Below are 6,521 nucleotides of genomic sequence, written 5' to 3'. Positions count from 1 at the left end.
CGTGGGTGTGACAGATAAGTGACAATCCAACTGAAAGCATGCACTGTGCTGAGGATAGCACCATGGTTTTATTTTCATAGACCAAAGAACAACAGTGAGACTCTGATTTAGGTTGATTTTCCATTACAGAAACTCACAGGAGTTTTCAGGAATTTGGTGAAAGCCAGAAGGTGAAAGCAGAATCAAGAAAATTGCCCTTCTAGTGGTGGCCTGAAAAGGCTCTGATGGTTCACGAATGGAGATAAAAAGAGACTGGAGGACCTGGGAGAAAGGACATTCTCTGCTCAAAGATGAAAGGTGTGTTCTTTCAGATCCTATAGCCGTTTTTAGGAGCAAAGAAGACACGGTACTGTGCATTTTGCTGCTGCTGCTGCTAAGTCGCTTCAGTCGTGTCCGACTCTGTGCGACCCCATAGACGGCAGCCCACCAGGCTCCTCTGTCCCTGGGATTCTCCAGGCAAGAACACTGGAGTAGGTTGCCATTTCCTTCTCCAATGCATGAAAGTGAAAAGTGAAAGTGAAGTTGCTCAGTCCTGTCCGACTCTTCGTGACCCCATGGACTGGAGCCTTTCAGGCTCCTCCGTCCGTGGATTTTCCAGGCAAGAGTACTGGAGTGGGGTGCCATTGCCTTCTCCGGTATTGTGCATTATTCAAAGCCAATTTTTGTTTAAACAAGAGATATTTATTTTGTGCCTACTATGTGCCCAGCATAATTCTAGCAATGGGGATACAAGAAAAAGTTCCTACTCTGTGGAACTTACATTCTAGTTGGCGAGACAGACAATACTCACTAACGAAAAACTACGTAAAATAACCTCAGGGTGAGAGAAGGCTGTAAGAACTCTGATGTAGTGTACCGGGATAGACAGTGTCACAGGAGAGGGGGAAGGGCAGTAATAATGAAGCAAGGCAGTCGGTGAGGCCCCCTCAGAGCAGGAGGCATTTGAGATGAGACGTGAATGGCGAGAAGGAGGCAGTCTTGCAAAGGTGTTTGGGAGACCTATTTTAAGTAAGAAAAAAAGCCCAAAATGGGACTCTCGAGTGTTTAAGGAACAGAAAGAAAGTTCTTGTTTTTTCAGAGCCTATGGGATAAAATGAAAAGATATCTTGGAGGACTTGAAGGCCATAAAAAAGTATCTCAATGTTGTTTCAATTGCACTGAGAAGACATTAAAAGTTATAAGCAGGGAAGTAACATGATTTATCTTTTTAAAAGGTTACTATGGCTGTGGTGTAAACCATATTGTTTGGGAATAGAAAGAGAAAAGTAAAATTTATATAAAAATTCATAAAGCTTTTCTTTAAGAGAAAAATAAAATCCAGTTTTAAAATGTGCAATATTTGTTTCCTCTATGTGTGTCTGAATGTCAGTTGTCCTAATGAAGGCTTAAGAAGGCTTATTTGTTATTTGTCTGATCTGTAATCCATGTTGTAAAACCCAACCTCCAAGGGAAAGAATGATGTTTCATAATGTCTCAACGAGGGCTCCCAGATGGGCAGGATGGGTGAGATGTGGGAAAGAAGATTGGAAGGAAGTGGATGATCCACGGACTGGAAATCTCACCAATCAAAATTACAATTTATGGAAAAGTGCAAAAAGGGGACCACACATAATAATTTAACTTATCCTAATGAACTGGAAATATGAAATGATGAGAGAAAATGGAGTTGTATTTTCTAGAGACAGTATAAACATCTTTTCTCAGTTTATTTAATTTAATGGATCAAGATTTCAAGGGATAGTACAGGGAAGTAACAGATACAAATAAACATCTAGATTTTTCCATGAAAGACTTGACCTAGTACAACACTCTGTATATGTGTGTTTTTCCCCTAAATACTAAATAACATATCTTCAGGAAAATACTCTACATAAAACAAGAATGATAACACAAAACTGCAAAAGAAATTTCCCATAATTTTATATATCACCAAAGAAAATCACTGTTTTTAACACTTTGATTTATGCTTTCCAATCTTTTTCTGTGTATATATATTTTACAACAGGAATTTCACATTGTATATATCATTTGTTATCTTGCTTTTATCATTTCATGTAAGGACACATATATTACATTTTGTGCATTTTCTTTTTTTTCTGTCACAAACCTATGTTAGATTCTGACTAAAACAGTTATATGTTATATTCCAGCAAAATTGGTTAATGTTTTAGAGAGAAAATCTGGGAAAATGCTGTTTTATAAACAGCTTAATTTTAAATTTATGACTAAAAGAGGAAATTAGTTTCTCTTTCAACTTAAATTTTATGTAATTATCACTTAGCCACTTGTTCTACCTGTGTAATATCTTATATGAACTTGGCGCTGTGTAATGCTATGCGCATGGTGGGAAGGGGACTCTCCCAGTGTCCTGACAGGCCTGAGGACCAGATAAGCAAGCAGGTCTCATGTGTTGGTTCCTGTGGAACATTCGCACCTAAAAACAATATTATAAATAAGATTTGTCACTTAGGCTAGCTGCAAAGATAGTCCACGATGTACCTAAAAGACAAAATTATTCATGGAGAAGTCTGGACTAGCCCATAAATAGTACTAAATTCCTTCGACTAGATTTGGAGACAGCATGGATTGTTAGTAGCAGCTGGGACCCATAATAACTAATTCATAGCATTTCTGGATGCATTAAAAAGACAGCAAATAAAAGACATATGGCACGAAGTATGTACCATGAACGCTAGTTCCTTTTCGTTTCATTTCCTTCTTCTTTCCTTCCACCTGAATGCAATTACCTTTACTTACACTTGTTTCTATGGTATTCTGAAGTGCCAATAAAATGACCTTTGGAAAATAGGAGCTGCTGTACCTCAGCCATCCCTAGAAGCAGAGCAGGATCCAGAGTAAATCACTCGAGTGTGTGTCCCGTTCATAGTACGCGTCTGTTCAGGAGAAATCAAGTTAAAGTAAATATTTAGAGCAGCAGTGATGGAAATAAGCATAAACTATGAGCATGTAGGTGAATAATTTTTATATGTGCATGAAGAAAGAAGGCACTTTGCCTTGGATGTATCCTGAGGACTTAATAAAAATAATAGCAACTGTGGTTTTTTTTTTTGTTTTTTTTTTTCTACATATGACCTTCTTCTCCTTCTGAGTCACTGTGCCATACTAGCAACATTCAACCTAGGATGAGGGGAGGCCAGCAGAAGGCAGTCATGGCTAGCTGACCACCAAAGCTCCTCTCCTGAAGGCTTGAGTTGTTTCTGCTTATCCCAGCCCCTTTAGTTTTTCAGGGAGTTATGTGACTGCTGCTAAGTTGCTTCAGTCGTGTCCGACTCTGTGCGACCCCATAGATGGCAGCCCACCAGGCTCCCCCGTCCCTAGGATTCTCCAGGCAAGAACACTGGAGTGGGTTACCATTTCCTTCTCCAATGCATGAAAGTGAAAAGTGAAAATGAAGTTGCTCAGTCGTGTCCGACCCTTAGCAACCCCATGGACTGCAGCCCACCAGGCTCCTCTGTCCATGGGATTTTCCAGGCAAGAGTACTGGAGTGGGATGCCATTGCCTTCTCCGGTTATGTGACTAATTCTGGCCAATGGTTGTGAATGAAGGCGGTAGGTTAAGATAACTAAAAGTCCAATATGAGTTTCTCATGTTTTCTTCTCTTCCTACGGCCACCTTGGAGTCACATATTGAAGAGAGAAACAAAACAAGACGGAAGGAACCTAAATTCCTGACTTAGTGCTTAATGGAGTGCCATCCAGGGGAGTCATGAACAAAAATATCCACCTTGGATATAGCCTAAGTGAGAAATAAACAACACAGCAGATAGATGGGTACTGCTTGTTTGGGTAGTTGGACTGCGTTTACTAATACACAGCGTAAGTGGCCATTTGGGGATTGTACTAAAAATAAATGACAAATGAATGACATCAAGTGCGTTTACAGGAGGTAAAGAAGGATTGACCAATTTGGTCCATTTGGATCAGAATGTTTGTTTACTTGAGAAGAGAGGTAAGCTGGGTCCCGAGAATGACTCAAAGGAGAAGAGGCAGGAGCATCAGCACCAGCAAATGCATCATGACAGCCATGGGTACTGTGTGTTCGCAAAACAATCAATTGGCCAGTCTGGCTTGGGGGTAAATTTGAAAAAGGATTGTAAGATGTCAGGAACCTTCTGGAGTTAAGTGAACTGGGGCTTGGAATACCATGCCATGAACTTGATCCTGTCAGTGAATGGGACACACTGAAGATTTTTGCATAGTGCGATGGCAACATGAGATGACTTTAGAAAGTTGTGAGGAGATAGGAAATAGGAGAGTCTGCTCCACCTTGGCCTACCCACCCCCCACCTCGCCCTGCACTCCCCCCAGAAAAAACACCCCAACAAAAACAAACCAGAAAACCAATAAAGATGTTGGGAGGATAGAGGCAGCAGATAGAACATAGTAAGAAGTACAAACTCTTTGCCCTTCTCAGATTTGTCCTGATCCTCTCCAGAGGACTTCCCTGGTGGTTCAGATGGTAAAGCGTCTGCTTACAATGAGGGAGACCCGGGTTTAATCCCTAGGTCGGGAAGATCTCCTGGAGAAGGAAATGGCAACCCACTCCAGTATTCTTGCCTGGAAAATCCCACGGACAGAAGAGCCCGGTAGGCAACAGTCCGTGGGGTCGCAAAGAGTCGGACACGACTGAGCGACTACACTTCTTCTCCAGAGATAAGATCTATTGAGGCTGTGCTTGTGCCTCGCCAATGGCCGTTTCTCCTCTTATTTGCCAACAAATATCCTGAGTTTGCACCAGCAATGTGTGCTGCTGTAGAGATAAGTTGGTGTTGATTCGGGTCAGTAATTTCTACCACATTCCTCTCCGGCAGGTAAAGCTACAGAAGGGCCAAGTGAATCAGGACTCCTGCATGAAATTTTAGATGCAGACTGCTGAGGACTTCTGGGAAATTACTGTCTTCACTGATAAAAGAAAAAGATACTCTTAAGGGGAAAAAAAAGTTACTCTTCCTTCCTCCGTCCACTTCTTAACCTTGAAAATGATTTTCATAGCCAGAATTGTGACAACCAGCTTGGGACCATACAATAAAGGTTATGGAATGAATAGATAAGCACATATTAGTTTCCTGAAGACATTATTGAGCTTCCAAATCATGATGCTACTCTCTAACTCCAGACTTCTTGTTACTAGAGAGCATCATGGTTCAGTTACTAAGTCGTATCTGACTCTTTGCGAGCCCATGGACTGCAGCATGCCAGGCTTCTCTGTTCATGGGATTTTCCCAGCAAGAATACTGGAATAGTTGCCATGCCTTCCTCCAGGAGATCTTCCCAACCAGTGATTGAACCCATGTCTCCTGCACTGCAGGCAAGTTCTTTTCTGCTGATTCATGTGCAAAGTCCAACCCTTACAACATATGCATATAAAATATCTTAGCCACAAATGCAAAAGATAGCAGATAAACCAAGAATAAAACTCACTAGAACCCCTTTAAAAGCTAATGAAAATCAAGATATCAAAGGAAAGTATCTAAATGCAGAAGCTAAACAATTCACCAGATTACTATCAATGACAAAAGCAGAAATAAATGAGGCAAAGCATTCAGAAGATAGAAGGGAATCACTCCATCCACAAGATATAGTATTATTTTGTCTCGGATTTGGAACATCACTGACCAAAAAATGGATTTAGGATTAAAGCTTCCAAATCAAAAGCAAATATAAATTTTCCCAAGATGTAATTTAATAAATGATTCAGATAAATTCAGTGGGAGTTATAATGTTTATACAGAAACACATATATTCTATTCACTGAAGAAACTATTTATCAATCCTCTTAACAAATGTTCCATGGTGAAGGCAATTGGAAAATAAATGCATAAACATCCTTTAAAGGGGGACTTCCCTGGTGGTCCAGTGGGTAAGAATCCACCTTGCAATGCGGGGGATGTGTATTTCATCCCTGGTCGGGAAACTAGCATCCCTCATGTCATGGAGCCACAGCTAGAGAGTCTACAAAGAAAGATCCTGCGTGCTGCAACAAAGACCCGAAGCAGTCAAGTAAATATTTTAAAAATCCTTTAAAACCTTGAGTAAAATCTACATATGTCTTGAAGAATAAAAACAGACCTCTGAAGTGTATCTCTAGAAAATCACAAGTAGATGAAAGAAGAGAGTATGTCATTGTCGAAAAAGCCAATATTCTCTCTTATTCCAACCTTATTCCTACTTGAGAAAAACTCTTCTGCTCTGAGACTGCTTTTGTGTTCTTATTTAGTGCTTTCCGTCAGTTGAAAATATCTGGCATGTTGTGGATCTCAACATATATTTGTTGAATGAATATCTAAAGACTGTTGTATTAATTTCCTGTGGCTGCTGTAACAAATCACCACAAGCTTAGTAGCTTAAAATAACAGAAATTCATTCTCTCACATTTTTGAAAGCCAGAAGTCCAAAATCAGTATCACTGGGCCAAAATCAAGGTGTCAGCAGACTACCCCTCCTTCAGAAGCTATAGAGGAGAATCTGGTCCTTGCCTCTTACAACTTCTAGTAGCTACC

The 6,521-nt window shown here is 40.4% G+C and overlaps 1 long non-coding RNA gene across 10 annotated transcripts in view; it reads right to left on the bottom strand.

The window, feature by feature from the left end:
- Nucleotides 1–1,669: 1,669 nt before the first annotated feature.
- LOC113894026 overlaps nt 1,670–6,521 on the bottom strand; it is a 124,848-nt gene continuing 119,996 nt past the window's right edge. For 8 of the 10 annotated variants that reach the window (XR_003511443.1, XR_003511442.1, XR_003511444.1 and 5 more), the window contains 2 exons: nt 2,822–2,894; nt 1,670–2,434 (listed from right to left, as the gene is read on the bottom strand). This is a non-coding gene — a long non-coding RNA (uncharacterized LOC113894026). Of the gene's footprint in view, nt 2,435–2,747; nt 2,895–6,521 lie in introns of all 10 variants that reach the window. The other 2 variants (XR_003511448.1, XR_003511449.1) reach the window with 2 other exon arrangements.

The sequence above is a fragment of the Bos indicus x Bos taurus genome, chromosome 6 (genome assembly GCF_003369695.1).
Source record: "Bos indicus x Bos taurus breed Angus x Brahman F1 hybrid chromosome 6, Bos_hybrid_MaternalHap_v2.0, whole genome shotgun sequence".
NCBI lineage: Eukaryota > Metazoa > Chordata > Mammalia > Artiodactyla > Bovidae > Bos > Bos indicus x Bos taurus.
Note: the sequence above shows the minus strand (reverse complement) of the source record. Positions and strands in the feature narration are given on the sequence as shown.